The 19495-nt window shown below is 41.5% G+C and overlaps 1 pseudogene; it reads right to left on the reverse strand.

Moving 5' to 3' along the window:
* Positions 1–3873: 3873 nt before the first annotated feature.
* On the reverse strand, positions 3874–4766 carry LOC147428363 (uncharacterized; annotated as a pseudogene).
* Between the last annotated feature and the right edge of the window lie 14729 nt (positions 4767–19495).

The raw sequence follows: 19495 nt of genomic DNA on the forward strand, positions 1-19495 counted from the left end.
TAAAATTGGAAGCCTATTCTTAGGGCAGCTTTTTATAGGAAGCTTTTTTTGGTAGCTTTTGGGGCTCTGCTTTTGGCATCCCTTGTACTCTTTAAATAAGTGGGTAGGCCACTCACAACTCAAAGAATCTGGATGTAGAGACTGAGTGTGAGCGCCCACCCCCACTCTTGAACTTTGAAGACAGATTAATACAAAAAGAAATATTGAAAGGGGCGCCAGTCTTTGGGGCCAATATCTCTAGGCATGGAACTCCATCGGGAATCAATTGTGAATTGTGAACTGTTTTGAAGTGGTTATTTGTGCTGTCGTGGTAGATTCTCTAGCTTAAAACCATCTGCATTGACCACTCCAATGACAGCCACTAAATTCTTTCAGCTTGCTTCAAACTTTTCAACAAAAGCATCAAAAGTTTCACTTACTTCTTGCGTCAACCCTTTGATCTTTGCATCCGCTTCAGTAGCCGACACCACTTTGGAAAACCGGAACAGAAAGTGCTCTCAAAAACCAACCCAATTGATTTGCTTATCCGTAGCTTCTAGACCATGCCTTTGCTTTATCTCGCAGCACCAGCGGCACTGTCTGCAGATTTTCTTTATCATTCCACATGTGCAATGAAAGCATAAACAACTCAATATCTAAGATCCATTCATCTGCAGCCTCTTTGCCACTGAAAATCAGACCAACACTCTGCCACATTTTTGCTTACAAACACATCACCAAGGAGCAACTGAGTGTGCTCCTTTGTGGGGGCACCAGAAGATGGAGAGGGGGAATGGGGAACACACCCGACACGCATGAAATGGCCCCTATATAGCTCAGGGTATTCAGAACACCCATGTCCTCTCAAAAACACCTTTAAAAAAAAACAACTCACACTAGCAGGGCCTCGCCTACACTTTGCCCAACTCATACACAACCTCCACAGTTGATAGACAACGAGCGATCACACCGATCTTTCCCGCTGCTAGCTCTTCCACAATTGAACACCTCTCTCTCTTTCTCTCTCACACACAACGGGCCCGAGGGGCGCATACGCTCACACACACCAACACCACACACCCTGGAGACGAGCAAAGAGGAAAGGGGGAAGGGGGGAGAGGCCATGCCAAAATTGGCAATGATGGCTTCTCCTTCAAAGAAAACACCATGTACAAATAAATCGTGCTCTAGACTACGTCATGGCCATCACTGCTTTGTACACAGGGACACACACCTCCCTCGCAACTCGAATCTGTCGGCACACACCTCAACGCAAAAACCCACCATTGGCTTCACTTTGGTAGAAACTTTTTCTCTTGGAAGCCCCTCGCTGGCTCTTTTTGTGCAAGGCATGCTTGCTTTTTCGAGCCGCTTCACAGACAATGTTTCACCATCGTGTACCGATGTTGACCATCGAGCGAACAAAAAACCTCCTACTTCTCTCTCCTCTAGCCCAAAAAGACTTTGCTCTCACAATAGTTCCACGTCTTGATAGCTCTCATTGGCTCTCCCTTCAATAGGACACTCACCCTCCTGAGTTGCTTCATGATGACCTGCCTTCCTACCCGCCTTCGATCATTGAGCATACGAAGTCCCCTTCTTCTCTTTCCCTTTTCTTCTTACCCAAAGCAAAAGAAAAAACCTCCTTTTTTGAAACCGCTTCCCTCCTCTTTTCCCTTCTCTCTTTTTGCTTTCTAAAAGAATCCTTAGAGTTGAGTTGGGTTAGGCATACTTTCAATGTTTTCAGTGACGATTGAGACTTACATTAAATGTTATTTCAATTTTAAAATAGTAAATGGATCGAGAGCAAACCAGGGATAACTGTGATGGTAACCTAGGTCTGCCACAGTCATGTCAATCATGTCTTACACCCCCCAATAGCACCTCATCATCCCCCCACTTTGTCTGCTCATCACATGAGAATGTGTGGAGGTCCTCCAATCCGCTGCCTCACAGGACACTACTCAGTAAAAATCTGGACCCTGTGTTCCAAGCTAGCCCCTTGAGTCTCTTTTCCGAGCAGCTCTTTCAGAATCTACCGCAAGACATAGCATTGCATCTACAGGAAGCTCTCAAGCAAAAAGGAGATGCCTTTGCAATGGTCGCTCCCTCTCCACCAGAAAGCCCACATATGTACCCTCCTCTGGAGGGCCTCGCTTGGTCCACCCTCGATGGTACACCAAGCTTTCTCAGCGGATACAGCCAAAGAGTGGATGCAGACAACTCAGGACTTGACCCTCGAGGTAAGCCCATGGTTATTCTGCCTGCTACTCAGGTGAAAAATATTGAGAAGGATCTAGAGACCAGGGCCCTCATAGGCCTCCTTGTTGGACCCCGTCCCCCAACTAAGGTGTTGAGAGCTTGGGTGAGGAACCAGTGGGGTAGTCGAGGGTGGGAGGTTGAAAGCATTCAAGCCCTACCAAAAAATCACTACCTATTTATGTTCAAATCCACTGAAATGGCCTTTGATACCCTTAGTACGGGCCACTGGGTCATAAGAGCTTCCCCACTGTGTCTGTTCAAATGGTCAAAAAACTTCAACCCTAATATATCAGCCCTAGAGAATCACCCGGTCTGGGTAGAGCTTCCTAACTTTCCCCGTCACTTCCACCATCACCTTAGGATGATAGGAGAAAGGCTACGAAGGGTTCTAGGAGGAAAACCTCAGAGGGACTTTAATCCTTCATGGCACTCGCAAATGTTGATCGAGATGGATCTATCGAAGCCTTTGCCAGAGTCCATAATAATTTCTACAGACGAGGGTGATACTATGGAGCAACCAATTGTCTTCAAACACCTGCCAAATGCATGTTTTCACTGCGGAGGTTCTGGACATTTCATAAGGGAGTGTCTGATAAGGTTCCTGCCAGCCCCAATCCCCCAAGAGTAGAAGACTTCCTCTGACAAGGAGGAAACCCCAAAACGAAAAAACCAATGGGCAAGTACTACCCCTTCCCCTTCCTCATCTAGCCCCCACAGGAATGGCAGTGACACGAGGAAGGAGGCCAACATGCATAAGCAGAGGAATCATAACAGATTTGCTCTACTTGCTGAGATTCCCAAGTGGGTAGACTCTGATGTCCCCGAATCTGAGTCAGAATTGGACAGTAAAGAAATTGATGCCACCCCTCAGGATATATTGGTAGAAGAAAGAGAAGAACCAAACCAGTTGCAGGTGGAACTCAGGAACCAAAAGCTTGATCTCAACCAGGTCTCCAAAGTACCATTGCAAGAAGTCAATGCTAACCTCCCTCCAGAGCCTATGGAAATCGAGAAAGTCAACAAGAGGTCTCATGAGGCAGTTGCTAGAACTCCCACAAGATCTCAACAGAGCAAGGGGAAGAAAAAACCTGATCGATGAGAATAGTTTCATGGAATGTGAAGGGGATCTCTGACCCCATGTTGTTGGTTAATCACACATACAATAAATAATCACCAAGAGATTGGATTCATATAAATTCAGAGCTAAGCCGTACTGTGTGTGTGTGTAACAAAAGTAGGAAAAATTAGAGATATGATGAGAGAGCAAGAACTCAGACAAACATCAGAAGTTGTATATCAAGAAATGCCTAATACAAGTTCTCCAAAACAAGACTCAGTACAATCCCGTCCTCCCAAAGTTCCCCAATCCCCAATATAAAGTTGCGGCCTAAATTCAGTTATAACTGTCTCATTCTTGGCATACAGTAACAACATCCGATCAGGCTTACAATATCCGACTAGCTACTAACAATCAGACAACACATCTGATATCCGACTACATATCCGACTTTGTATTTACCCTTCAACACATGGCACGCCCCGATGGTGGATTTTACAAAATCCGACTCGGATCCACACATCCCTTGATTAGTAAAGACCAAGTCAAACAAAAAATTCCATGATTACAACATTTCAAACATTGGGTTCATTGGGAACTACATCAAAATTTGACAAGTAATCTGGAACAAGCATAATAGGTTCAGCCACTGTCATTGATCCAACAGTAACACCAACAACTACTGCATCATCTAGCACAATAGTAATCTCCTGCTCTTCTGATCTCTGAATTTCAGACAAACCTTCACCAGTACCTATATCCATTGAAATTGGATCAACTGATACCTTCTTCTCAGCAAATGCAGATTTTGCAATACTCTTTCCTTTGTAATCCTGAACCTGTTTTTTGTACAAATCTCTGTCTTTCTTTAACTGTTCCATCTCCTTTAGTAAATCAATTTAATGGTTTTACTGACAAACCCTGATATAATCTTCTCATAAGGATGCTTGATAATGGAACTCATCTCCTCTCTGAATGTTGCCCACACTTCCTGCATACTTGTTTCCAAATTTTTCCTGAGGACTGACATGTCCCCTTCAGACATAAGAACACCATTGACATCTACTTCCTCTTCTCCCAACACTTGTTTCTCCAACTCCTCCAAAGGTTTAATTCTCTGATTCAAAATCTAATTCTCCACTTGCAACTCTTTATTGACAATGGCCAACTGTTGCAATTCTAATTGTACTTTTGTTTCCAACTCCCCTGTCCAGTCTTTAAACATTTGTAAAGAAAGCTTTTGTTAGGCTAACTCATTCTGATGTTCCATCATCAGGTCCTGAATTTCCTTCTGATGTGTAAGTCTAACAGTCTCCAACTCTTTCTGCAAGGCATTAGCATTGACAGTTTGATCATGCAAAAGTATTTTTGAAACACTAGAATCAGCCATAGTTTGTAACTGCATTTCCATATTTTGTTGTTGTTGATGAATAAACTCTATAACACCTAAAAGCATTTTTTCTTCCATTCCAGCATATGTTGGCTTGAAAGTGTTTGGAGCATCTATTGGCTTGAAAGTCTTTGGAGATGGCAACTCATCAAAATTTAGTTTTTTAACTTTAGGTTCCACCTCTGCTTTTCTTTTCTTGGACAAAGTGAAAGCCTTGCCAAGTTTGACCTGATTTGATGGCACTGTATCAGGCTTCTTTTCTGAAATATCCATGTCCTTCAAAGAGTGCACCACTTCAGGAGTATGCACACTTTTGAGAGCTTCACTATAATTGTAACCTGCTTTAATCATGAACACATAAGTTTCTGCCTTCACTTGATCATTGATTAACTCTGCAGGTACTTGCACCCCACGAATATTAGGTTGTGGATGTGTATACTCTTCTACCCTGCCTAAATTAGTCAAAGAAACATCACCATTGTCCAACTTTTGCACATAAGAAAACAAGGCTGCCAAGTAGACACACAACCTACTGTTTGTAGAAACTTTCCTCCTGTCAGACATATTAATCTCCCCATTGATCCTCTCATAAACTAGGTAAGCCCAATTAACACTTCCTCCTTGCTCAGCAAAACAGAGAGGAGCAAAATTTTCCTTGGACATATAATCAAATTTGACCAGAAAACAAATTTTCTCTAGATACCACTTCAGCTGCCCTCTTCTAACAGTTTTGACATTCTTCAACATGTAATAATTTCTGCCACCCTCTCTGGCTCCAAACTCCTTCTTCAGCAAGAAATCAGAGCACTTAGGAATCTGAGAAGTTCCATTGATTGGAAGGTTGAATACCTCAGAAATCAATTGAGGACTCAAAGCTACATTGGTAGACAACATACCCTTTGTCTCTCTGACAATATCCACTTGAGACTTAGCATACATATTTCCTTTCCACTCTTGCCATGGCAAAACAACAAAATCAAATAATCCTATCTTCTTTAACCACAGTGAATGTACCACTGCAGAACAGTCGAGGTCTACTCTGAAATCCACATAGGGTTCCATCAAATTTTGATATAGCTTGATAGGTGTCATTGCCGGTGGACTGTCAGGCTCTTCTTTTCCAAAAAATTGGTCTTCAGGCTCAGGACTGCTCACCTCTATCCTCATGGATACTTGCTTTCTCTTCAGCCTCTTACTGCTTGGTTCTTCTTCATCAAACGTTGATCGGGCAGCAGGTCCCCCTTTTGGTTTGCCCATCATGCATGCAAAAGAATGATGAAAGAGAGTAGAGGACTGAAGAGCAGAATGGCTCAAGGGAAGAGAACCAGTCCGTACACAGTATGTGAAGAGAAAACGTGACGAGGAATGAAATAGGCAAATTAGAATATGAAGTCGCGCACTGGAAACGTCAGTTAACTACACCTTGCTCTTTTCAAGGTACTCATTAAAAATAGAGCTTAGTGGACAATCATCACGCTTTTCGATAAAAAATTGAAAAACTATAATAAAAGAATATCCGACCGCCATGAATCTGATCCAAAAATCAGACATATTACGAATTCCGACATCTCTACCACACTGCACCTGATTTTCCAAGACCTTAATATCCTCCTGATTGTCCCCCTGAATATTCTTCTGAATATCCTCCTTCTGAGTATCAGTATCTCTGCACACTGCTTCATTCATGAACTCATCTACTTGAACAAGTGCTGCTGTAGGCCAATCTAAATGAGGTGGTTTACCAACAAACTTTTTGAATCTGAAACCATTAACATGGTTTACCAAAAAACTTTTTTAATCTGAAACCATTAACTGGAGAATCCACTCTTGTCCCATACACATCAGCAATAATAAAATTACCCTGACCCTTATCCTCAACAATCTGATATGGTCCCTTGTATCTTAAAGTTAATTTGCCAGGATGTGGTCCCAATCTAGAGTTATAAAGCATAACCCAATCTCCCACCTGAAAAACTTTGAACTTGATATTCTGATTTACCCAAGCTATTCTCCTCCTCTGAATTATTTCAGTTATATAAAAACTGACATGTCTATCTTCTTCCAACTACAACAAATACCTGCTTCTATGTTGAAGATACATTTTGGGAGTCATTTTCTCAGCACTCACTCTGAGACTAGGTACCACAAACTCCATAGGGACAACTGCTTCAAGCCCATAAACTAACCTGAATGGAGTCATACTTGTAGTCACTTTGAAAGCTGTCCTAAAGGACCACAAAGCTGAATCTAACTTCTCATCCCGATCCTTCTTATTGTCCTGCACAATCTTCTTCAAAACCCTATTCAATATCTTGTTAGTACTCTCTGCTTGACCATTGGCCTGAGGATGATAAGCTGTGGATTTTTTGTGCATTATCATATGAATTTTAGTAAGTTCAGCAATAACAGCATTCAAAAAATGAGATCCTCTGTCACTTACTAACTCCACACAACAACCAAACCTAGTCATGATATTATGATAAAGAAACCTTGCCACACTAGCGGTTGTATTGTCTTTTAATGCTACAGCCTCCACCCATTTAGTACAATAATCAGTAGCCACCAATATGTACTTGCATCCTCTGCTAGTAGTTGGCTTCACTAGTCCCACAAAATCTAGACCCCATTTCTGAAAAGGTTCTAGAGGCAAAATAGGATGATCATTCATTCTCTCTGTAGAATCAGGCTGACCCATCTTCTGACACACCACACAACTCTTAGCATAGTTGTGAGCATCTTTCAACACAGTGGGCCACCATAATCCTGATTGTAAAATTTTCTTTCCTGTAATATCTCCAGAAAAATTTCCTCCAGCAGCCCCAAAATGTGCTTCCTGTAAAACAACTGATTGTTCAAAATCAGGGACACATCTTCTAATGACCTGATCAATTCCTTTCTTATATAAAGCTCTAGCAATAACCACGAAAGGTCTACTTTTTAGTGCAAATTTTCTTCTCTGATCTGTAGAAAAGTCTGATGACATTGTGCCATCCATCAAAAACACTAACATCTGATCATACCAATAATTAGAATTGACAGTTTGAACATCAAACAACTGAGCATCAGGCAAATCATCAATAACACCTGTAGGCTTTTCACCTGTTTCAATCCGACTTAAATAATCTGCAATAGCATGCTTCTTGCCTGGTGTATGAATAATAACAAAATCAAACTCTTGCAATAATAACATCCATCTAGCTAACCTTCCTGTAAGCAATGGTTTTTTTATTAAATAAAGCAAAGCCTTATGATCTACATGAAAGATCACCCTGTTGCACAACAAGTAATGCCTGAATTTGGTCAAAGCATACACCATGCCCAAAAATTCCCTCTCAGTCACTGCATAGTTTCTTTCAGCAGAGGTTAACACACGAGAAGCATAATATACAGGTCTGAACCATCCCCTGACACCTTCTTCCATCAATACAGCTCCAACAGCCACATCTGAAGCATCCACAAAAACATGGAAAGGTAAATTCCAATCAGGAGCCTGTAAAATAGGAGCAACTGATATCATATTCTTCAATAGTTGGAAGGATCTCTCCTGAACATCAGACCATACAAAAGGTACATGTTTCTTTGTCAAATGAGTAAAAGTCATGAGCACATTGGCTAAATACCTGATATACCTGCTATGCCACTTAACCCGTCCAACAAATCTACCCAACTCCTTAACATTTGTAGGAGCCTTTGCTGCCTGAATTACTTCAACCTTCTTATCATCAATGGACATCCCCTGATGAGATACCGCATGACCCAATAGAATACCACTCTTTACTGCAATCACATTTTTGTAAGGATTCAGACACATTCTGAAAATCCTACACCTTTCAAAGCATAACCTTAAATGGTGCAAATGTAAGTCCTTTTTTCCAAACACTGAAAAATCATCCACAAACACCCTCATGAAATCTTGCAGGGCTCAAAAGTCTTATAAGCTGTGTAATTGAAAGATGGTGGACCATTCTTTAGCCCAAAATTCATGACAGTAGAAGCATAAGCCCCCCATTCTGTTATAAAAGCTATTTTGTGCCTATCTTTGTCAGCCACCTGAATCTAGTTATACCCAGAAAACCCATCCAAAAAACTATACATTTCCTGTCTAGCTAATGCATCCAAAATAGCATCACAAAAAGGCATAGGGAAAGGATCAATAATAGTTGTTGCATTTAATTTCCTGTAGTCCACACAAACCCTGATTTTCCCATTATTTTTGGGAACCACAATAATAGGAGACAACCATGTGACCTCATGGATAGGTTGTATAAACCAACAACTAATAACTTGTCAATTTCCTGTTTTACTTGAGCTGCAAAATTAGGGTTCATTCTGTACCTTTGTTGAACAATAGGTACTGCATCCTCCTTGAGGTTAATATGATGTTGACGTAGATCAGGATCAATTCCTTTAAGATCAGAATAATCCCAAGAAAATACATCCTTAAACTAATAATTGCAATAAGTCCTGTAAAAATTGACCATCCACATGTACACTGACCTTCACCATTTTAGGATCTTCTTCAGTGCCCAAATTAAGCTCCTTCAACTCATCCTGTTCAACTCTCTTGGATTGCCCAAACCTTTTATTGTACAACTTCTCCACCATATCTTTAGCCTCCTGTTCTTTCTGTAGAATTACCTCCTTAGATGTAGAAGCCACACTCTGATCCATCATCCTTAATACCTTAGCTCCCTGAATTTCCTGACCTGAAACAGGTGCTTCTTCCTCAGACTCAGATTCTTCATCCTTCTACAAAATACCCTCAACATCCACTTCAAACACTGGTACAATTGTAGAATTAGCCTGCAAGAACGCTTCCTTGTCATCATCCTCAACCTCATCTACTAAGTTAATCGATTGGGAAAACATGGGTCTCTCCTTGCCTGAAATTTGCTTCGTCCCAAGCATAGGAATAGTAAGAACCTGTTTACCTTTGGTAAGAACAACCTAATTCTACCCTCAATCTTGTTTCACCTTGGCTAATCTAAACCAAGGTCTTCCAAGCAACATCTCATAAGAACTATGCCCTTCTTTCATCCTGAGTACCACAAAGTTCACCAGAAATTGCATACCTGATATTAACACAGAAGTTTGTCTTAAAATTCCAACTGGTTGCACCCTTGTTTGATCAGCCATTTTAACCTGGAAAGGTGCTGGTTCTAATTTTCCCAAATTCATAGCAAGATACACAGATTCAGGTAATATGTTCACTTCAGAGCCTCCATCAAGCAGTACTTCTTCAAACAATCTTCCTTGAAAAGTCACCTGAATTACTGGCACTACAAAATCAACATCAGAAGGGTGAATAGAGTGACCTAGTTCAACAATGGGTAGTGAGGACAAATCAACTCCTCCTCCCAACAATATTTCCCTGAAAGCTGTAACCAAGCACAACATCTGATCTAAGGACAATTGCAAAGGAGAGTTGATCAGTGATTCAAACCAATCCCTTGCTTCACCTAAAACCTACACCTCCTCCTTGTTAAGAGATGAAGATTCTGCTAACTCTGAAACTCCATTAGCCAAAACCTGATGTCTTTGTTCCTTTTCCACCTGTTGGTGCACCCTATCTCTGATCTCTTTTTGTTGTTTCCAATCAAGAGGACCCTTGGCCTTGGACCTAGTTACTGCCAAAACCTCAATTCCCTCAAAGCTCAAATCAGAATAACTGTTACCTGCATCCTCATCAGGGATTTCCTCAATAATAACAGAGCAAGTTGGTCCATGTACAGGTGCTGTAAAAATTGGAATGTGAATAATGATAACATTAGCCTAAGCCTAAGGCAGATTTTGAGGAGCTGGTTGTGGTCTCGCCTGTTGATTGTCCTGATTATAAGGTACAACAGGTATCCCCCTTTCTTCTCTGTGTTTGACCCATAAGTCACATCGGATTCCTACAAAATGATTAGGATCTCCACAATACACACAAGGCCTGACTCCTTGTGGTCTCCTCTGATTATTATCCTGATTTCTGCCTGGCTGTCTAGGAGCTCCCTGAAATGGTGGTCTTTCCCTGAAAGGAGCCACCTGATTCACATCAGCCATAGCCCTACCCCTACCCACATTGGGAGGTGGTTTATTTCTCTGGTTTGGATTATACCAACATTGAGCAGTGGTATGCCCATCCTTTTCACAAATTTCACAAAACCTCTTGTCACTTGGAGCAAGAATAGAATAACCTATACCCTTCAATTTTTGCACCAATTCATCTGCAGTATCCTTCTTATCCTTTTTCTTACCACCACTGCTTGGAGACCCCTTTTTCTTCCTCACTTTAATTTTGCTACTGTCACTATCAGATGAAACTTCAGACTGATAAATCGACTCAGAGTGTTCAGTCGATGTAGAATCACCACTGGAATCAAAACTCTTCCTGAATCTGGACTTAGTCATGCCCAATCTTTTCTCAACTCTAGATGCAGCTACCACCAAATTGTCAAAACCACCTACAATATCAATACTTGCCACAACATTCTTCAAACATGTCCTTAACCCTTTGAGAAAGTACCCTGCCAACATTTCATTAGTGGGCATCTCATTACCTTGAAGCCTCTCAACCAAAATCCTGAATTTTTGGGCAAAATCTTCCACCAACATTGAACCTTGTTTAATTCTTCTGAGTTTACTCAGAACATCAGTAGGAGTTTTCTCCTTTCTAATCTTTGCAAGAAAGAAACTTTCAACTCATCATAAGTTATAAAATGAGCAACACCATATTGGCTAGACCAACTCATAGCCTTACCTTCCAAAGTAGGTGCAAACTGCTGTAATTTGATATTATCAGGGAAAGATACCCTGATATCCACTAGTCTGCCACCTGGTTTCAAACTGAGCCACATGGCAATCTGCATCCTCTTTAGACTTGCCCTTGAACTTTGCTGATTTGATATGTGGATTAGGGGGTGGTTGAGCCATTTGAATAGGTTGTTGCTGCCTCCTAGGTCTTTGCCCAGGAGCTAACAATACTGGGTCAAACCTTAGTTGACGTCTACTTCTATTTGGTCTTCTTGCCAAGAGTAGCACCCCCAAGAATTGCCTCATTGACCTTTCCTCTGATGCTCCGTCACTACCCTATCCTTGATTTAGCAATGGAACTTCAGGTGGTGCAGTAGGTGCATTGTCATCGCTTGAAGAATCATAATGAAAGGGATCTATATTTCTTGCTTGAGTCTGAGCACGGGTATAGTACACTCTTGACCTTCTCCTACCCCTCTCGGACATGCATCATCTCTGAATAATACACAAAGCACAGTACGACCCTTAGAAACTAAATTATAGCCTCAATGCAAGATTTGCAGACAGCGGGATCGCCAATGTGTTGTTGGTTAATCACACATACAATAATCACCAAAGAGATTGGATTCATATAAATTCAGATCTAAGCAGTAATGTGTGTGTAACAAAAGTAGGAAAAATCTGAGATGTGATGAGAGAGCAAGAACTCAGACAAACATCAGAAGTTGTATATCAAGAAATGCCTAATACAAGTTCTCCAAAACAAGACTCGGTACAATCCCGTCCTCCCAAAGTTCCCCAATATAATATTGCGGCCTGAATTCAGTTATAACTGTCTGATTCTTGGCATGCAGTAACAACATCCGATCAAGCTTACAATATCCGACTAGCTACTAACAATCAGACAACACATCCGATATCCGACTGTATATCCGACTACATATCCGACTTTGTATTTACCCTTCAACACCCCACAAAAGCTAAAAAGATATGTAACTGGCTCAAGGGAAAGCCAATGGACATTTGTGCTTTGCAGGAAATCAAGGTGGAAGGAGATGATTTGTGCAGGAGACTCAAAGAGGTACACCCATGTTTGGTATGGATCACCTCTTCTCACTCAAGAGGGTCAGGTGATACTGCTATTGGGCTAAAGAAGGAACTTGCTTCTGGAACTATGAACTAATTTTGGTGTATGCATGGGGGACTGCTTCTAATAGAGCACATATATGGGAAGAAATCTCGGCTATCCATGGGCCTGTTATCCTTCTTGGGGATTTTTGTTAAGTATGGAGCCTGATTTACCCCTTGTAATTTTTTGTGTTAAAAAAACACACATTTGTAAGGCCCCCATTATGAGGAGAAGCCATCGTGCATAAAGAAAAAGAACTTGCCAAAAAATAAAATCACTCACCGGAATATTCCTTTTCGCTGGAATATTATGGCCGGCTGGCGGCCGGAAAGTGGTCAAAAAACGACCGGTCTTGGCCGGTGGCCGGTGATTGGAAGTTAATGGTCGGTGGCCAAATTCAAAAGCAGACTTTTCTTCTCAAGGGTGGCCACACATGGACGGATTGGAGGGTTCGATTTGGACTTATCTACACAAAGGCGGCTACACATGGCTGCCTCTCATGAGAGAGGGTAGCCCTTTTGGCCTATAAAAGGAGGCCATTTCTACACACATTATATAGTGTGAAGTTGATGCAACAAGGTGGGTGTGAGGTGGTGAGAGTGAAGCAAGGCGGGAGCTCCAAAAGGGTATAATTCCTTTGTAACCTACTTCTTGTTTTGAAGTACTAAAGCCATTGAGTGGTTGCTTTCCCGTGGATGTAGCCCACATTGGGTGAACCACGTATATTGTGTGTACTGTCTCTCTCTCTCTCTCTCTCTCTCTCTCTCTCTCTCTCTCTCTCTCTCTCTCTCTCTCTCTCTCTCTCTACTCTATAATCTCTTGTGCATGTGTGAATTATCTCTCTCCATTAAATAATCTACTCAATTATCTACTTAGCTACATCATATGTCCTAACAACTGGATTCAGAGCAAGGTTTTCTCGTAGCTAAATTATGTCAAGGAAAGGATTCCTTGAATTGAGTGGGAGTTATGGCGGAGGAAGGGAAGCTCAAGATTGAGAAGTTCAACAGCAAAAACTACCAACATTGGAAGATACAAATTGCAGACTATCTCTACCAGAAGGACCTCAATTTGCCACTAGGCGGTCTTGCGAAGAAGCCCGCAACAATGGCAGATGAAGCATGGATTGTTCTTGATTGGAAGGCACTGGGAACAATCCGGTTAAGCTTGGCGTCAACGGTGGCCTTCAATGTTTTGGAGATGAAGACCATGAAGGACTTGATGAAGTCACTTGACAACTTCTACGAGAAACCATCGGCATCCAACAAGGTATTTCTTATGAAGCGCATGTTCAATCTAAAGATGGCAGAGAATGGTTCAGTTGCAGAACACCTAAATGACTTTAACACAAATATAAGTCAACTTCGATTGGTGAAAACAAATTTGGATGACGAAGTGCGAGCTCTCCTTATACTATCATCTCTACCGGATAGTTGGGACAGCCTTGTGATGGCTGTAAGTAATTCTATTTCTGGCACAAATACTCTTAAGTTTGATGATGTTGTGGGTGTTCTCCTAAGAAAGGAAATACAAAGGAGAAGCACAAGAGAATCATCAATTGATGCACTATTAGTGGAAACAAGAGGAAGGCCTAAGGAGAGGTTCAAAAACCAAAAGGGTCGTGATCGCTCAAGACGGAGCAAGTCACGCACAAAGTTAGTTCTTGAATGTTGGAACTGTGGCAAGAAGGATTGTTGGTCCAAGAAGAAGAAGGAGACTGAGTCTCAAGACAACAAGCCAACATTGGAGGCCAATGTGGCAGGTAAAGTAGAGCAATATGCTCTAATTCTCTCATCAAACAATGTGTCTCATTCTTGGAAAGTAGATTCCGGGGCTTCATTCCATGTGACACCACACAAGCAACATTTCCAAGATTACACCAAAGGTAGTTTTGGGTATGTATACTTTGGAGATGATGAAGCTTGTGAGATTGTCGGCAAAGGTACAATTTTTGTCAAAACTGCTAGCGAAAATGAATGGAAGCTTAAAGATGTTAGGCATGTTCCTTCTCTTCAAAAAAAATTGATCTCTACAGGACAATTGGACGATGAAGGTCACAACATTGCATTCAAAAACAAACGGTGGAAGATCTCAAAGGGATCTTTGGTGGTTGCCAAGGGAGAAAAGGTCGGTACACTTTACTTGTGTACTATCAGCACGCAACCTTCAGCTTGTGCAGCAACTACAGCTTGTCCAATAGCTATAGAAGTTGATAGTGTGGTGTGGAACTATTGGCTTACGCATATGAGTTCCAAAGGAATGCAAATCCTTCAAACAAAGAAGCTTCTACGAGGTTTGAAAGAAGTGGACTTAGAGTTCTGTGAAGATTGTGTTTATGGTAAAAAAAAAGAGGGTAAAATTTCAAAAATTAGGAAATGAAAGAAAAAATAAAAAACTTGAGTTGGCTCATTCTGATGTTTGGGGTCCTGCAAGTACACCATCACTTGGTGGCTCATTGTACTATGTAACATTCATAGACGATGCGACTAGAAAAACATGGGTTTATGTCATGAAGAATAAGTCTGATGTATTTTCCATATTTCAAAGGTGGAAATCCTTTGTGGAGAATGAAACACGTACCAAGGTTAAATGCCTCATATCCGACAATGGAGGCGAATATTGTAGCCAAGATTTTGAAAGCTTTTGTGCTAGCAATGGCATTTGGAGGCAAAGGACAACCCCAAGGACACCTCAACAAAATGGGATTTCAAGAAGGATGAACAGGACAATCATGAAGCGATCACGAAGCATGCGGCTACATGCAGGCCTACTGCTTGAGCTTTGGGTGGAAGCTGTAAGTACGTCTGTGTACTTAATCAACTGGTCACCCTCAACGGAATTGGATGGGGGAGTTCTAGAAGAGGCATGGACAAGTAAATTGGTGAATTATGCATTTCTCAAATTGTTTGGGTGTGAAGATTTCATGCACATAGATAGAAGCCTACGATCAAAGCTAGATTCAAAGTCCAAAAAGTGTTTCTTCATTGGCTATGGAGAAGGTGACTTTGGGTATCGCCTGTGGAATCTTGAAGATGGTAAAATCTTAAGGAGTAGGGATGTAATTTTTAGCGAACAATATATGTACAAAGATTACTTGGAAAGAAAAAAAACAAAAGAAGCAGGTGATGAGTACATGGAGCTTGAGGACAGTGAAGACTCAAGGACTGCAAATGGTGACAATGTGCAACAACGTCAACCAAATGAGGAGCCTCAACCTATTCCCCAAATATCTACAAGAGCAAGTAGACCTTGAGTGAATATAGTCCTTGTATTCACTCAAGGACTGCAAACGGTGACAATGTGCAATAACGTCAACCAAATAAGACGCCTCAACCCATTCTTCAAAGATCTACAAGAGCAAGTAGACCTCCAAAAACGTTTGTTCTTTCCTTCAACCATCTCTTGATCTTAGATTCTGGAGAGCCGGAATCATACGAAGAAGCTATGCAACAAGAATCCAAAGAAGAATGGACGAAGAGCATGCAAGTGGAGATGTATTCACTACATCACAACCAAACATGGGATTTGGTTGAGTTGCCTAAAGGTAAGCAGGCACTTCAAAACAAATGGGTGTACAAGCTGAAGGAAGAAGAAGGTGGGAAGAAAAGGTACAAATCTAGGCTTGTGGTAAAAGGGTTTTCTAAAAAGAAAGGTATTGACTTCAATGAAATTTTTCTCCTGTTGTAAAAATGAACTCAATTAAGCTTGTCTTAAGCCTTGTGGCTGCTCATGATCTATATCTTGAGCAAATGGATGTAAATACGGAATTCCCTTATGGTGACTTAGAGGAGGAAATTTACATGCTTCAACCAAAGGGGTATGAAGTAAAAGGTAAGGAGAAAATGGTTTGCAGATTAAAGAAAAGCTTGTATGGTTTAAAGCAATCATCAATACAATGGTACTTGAAGTTTGATCGATGGATGTTAGATCATGGATTTAGAAGATGCAACTCAGATCATTGCGTCTACACAAAAAAAATTGGGAGATGGAAAGTTCATCATCCTAATGTTGTATGTTGATGACATGCTGATTGCAAATCCTAACATGCAGGACATCAAAGACCTAAAAGAGGAGTTATCTAAATCTTTTTCAATGAAAGATCTAGGTGCTGCAAAGAGGATACTTGGTATGAAGATATCAATGGAAAGGACGAAGAAGACAATAAATCTATCTCAAGAGGATTACATCAAGAAAGTACTAAAAAGGTTTGCAATGCAAAATGCAAAAATGGTTTCTACACCTTTGGCTGGTCACTTTAAACTAACCAAGGATATGTGTCCAAAGACACAAGAGGAGATAGCCTATATGTCTAAAATTCCATATGCTGCAGCGGTAGGTTCTCTTATGTATGCTATGGTCTGGACAAGGCCAGACATTGCACATGCAGTTGGAGTTGTAAGTAGGTTCTTGGACAACCTAGGTAAAGAGCACTGGCAAGCTGTGAAGTGGATACTTAGGTATCTAAAAGAGACAACAAAAATTCTTTGTATTTTGGAAGAACTGATATTTTTCTAGAAGGGTATGCTGATGCAGATATGGTAGGTGACAAAGATACTTGAGGGAGCACTACTGGCTATGTCTTCACGGTTGGAGGCACAGTAGTAAGCTGGGCTTCAAAGCTGTAGAAAGTGGTCTCACTTTCTACCACGGAAGCAGAGTATGTAGCAATGACGGAGGCAAGCAAAGAAATTATGTGGCTTCACAGATTCTTAGAAGAGCTTGGATTCAAACAAGACAAGTGTGTCTTGTATGGTTATAGCGAAAGCGCTATTCATCTTGCGAAGAACTCAGCCTTTCATTCAAGGACAAAGCACATTGAGATGAGATATCACTTCATACGCACTCTTTTGGAAGAGGGACATCTAAAGCTAGGAAAGGTGCATACAAGTGAAAATCTTGCAGACATGTTTACAAAGGTGGTTAATAAGGAGCAGTTGAGCTTTTTCTCATCTTCAATCGGCATTCAAGGATAAGAAGCTAGGATGGAAAGCAGTCATAGGTTTTGTTTGGAGATCAGTCTCCAAGTGGGAGATTGTTAATTATGGAGCCTGATTTACCCCTTGTAATTTTCTGTGTTAAAAACGCACATTTGTAAGGCCCCCATTATGAGGAGAAGCCATCGTGCGTGAAGAAAAAGAACTTGCCAAAAAATAAAATCACTCGTCGGAATATTCCTTTTCGTCGGAAGATTATGGTCGGACGGCGGCCAGAAAGTGGTCGAAAAACGACCGGTTGGTTGGCCGATGGCCGGTGGTCGAAAGTCAATGGCTGGTGGCTGGTGGTTGAATTCAAAAGCGGACTTGTCTTCTCAAGGGTGTCCACACATGGGCGGATTGGAGGGTTCGATTTGGACTTATCTACAAAGAGGAGGCTACACATGGCTGCCTCTCATGAGAGAGGGTAGCCCTTTTGGCCTATAAAAGGAGGCCATTTCTACACACATTATATAGTGTGAAGTTGATGCAACAAGGTGGGTGTGAGGTAGTGAGAGTGAAGCAAGGCGGGAGCTCCAAAAGGGTATAATCCCTTTGTAACCTCCTTCTTGTTTTGAAGTACTAAAGCCATTGAGTGGCTGCTTTCCCGTGGATGTAGCCCACATTGGGTGAACCATGTATATCATGTGTACTCTCTCTCTCTCTCTCTCTCTCTCTCTCTCTCTCTCTCTCTCTCTCTCTCTCTCTCTCTCTCTCTCTCTCTCTCTAATAATCTACTCAATTATATACTTAGCTGCGTCATACTTCCTAACAATTTTAACATGGTGGAAACCCTGGAGGACAGGTTTCTCAATCTAGGCCAGCCTCTGCACGGCATTGAGAAAGACAAGTGGGAAGAGTGCAAAGGAAAACTTGACCTCTGGGATGCACGCATTGAACGATGTTTCACTTGGCAAAACTATAGCAAGGGTCACCTTGCTAGAAAAGCAAGGCTAGATAGATGCTATTTATCTATTTCAGTAGCCAACCAATTCAATAGGGTCAAGGCTAGACCCAAGTTTTCTTCTTGTGCATCTGATCACTACCCATTGCTTATCACTTGTGATGACAAAGCATCCAAAATTAGAAACAGCTGGTTTCACACAGATCCCCATCTCTTCTCCCTCCCTGATGTACAGACTAGAATTGTAGAGATCTGGACCAATGCTTTCTCCAATAAAGGTACCCCTGCAAAAAGTTGGAGTAAAGCTGTAAAAGACTCTCAAAAGTTCTTAATAGTCACAAGGAAGGAAGTTACTCTGGCCAGGAAGAAGAGGAAGGAAAAAATGTACGAGGAGCTTGGTGTGCTAGAGGACTCTCAGACCACTATACCTCAATCCAAAGTCAAATTTCAACACTCAGAAGTCAGATCAGAGTTGAGGAGGACATGGCCATCCAGCACACTAGACTATTTTTTAAAGAGTGGTGGGCTGGGAAAGCAGACATGCCTTCTAAGGAAATGCTTAGAATTTTGAGAAAAAAGAATGCTAGGGATGTCATTCCACTCCTTACCACTGACCTAGGGACTGCATCCTCAGATACTCAGAATCTGGAACTAGTCAAACTTCATTTTGAGAATCTCTTTAGCCCCAAAGAAGCCATGAATGAGGAGATTGATGCAAATAGAGAGGTCATATGGAAGTACAAAAACAGAGTCATCTGATTGATTCCTCCCTTAGTACATGTGATTTAAAGTCAGCTATTGAAGCCTTAAAACCTAACAAGACTCCTGGGTTAGATAAGCTACCTTCAGAATTCTTCCAATGCTACAAAGAAGTGCACACCCTTTCTGCTCAAGGTTTGGGAAGAAGCAGTAAAATTCAGGGCTCTCCCCAACCTGATCAACACTGGTGGGGTCATCAAACTTCTCCACAAGAGAGGACCCAAAGAGGACTTGAGCAATTGGAGGCCTTTGACCATGTTAACTACCGGCTACAAAAATTTTACCAAGGCCATAGCCAATAGGATTT

Source organism: Adiantum capillus-veneris, chromosome 23 (assembly GCF_014529385.1).
Source record: "Adiantum capillus-veneris isolate H3 chromosome 23, ASM1452938v2, whole genome shotgun sequence".
Lineage (NCBI taxonomy): Eukaryota > Viridiplantae > Streptophyta > Polypodiopsida > Polypodiales > Pteridaceae > Adiantum > Adiantum capillus-veneris.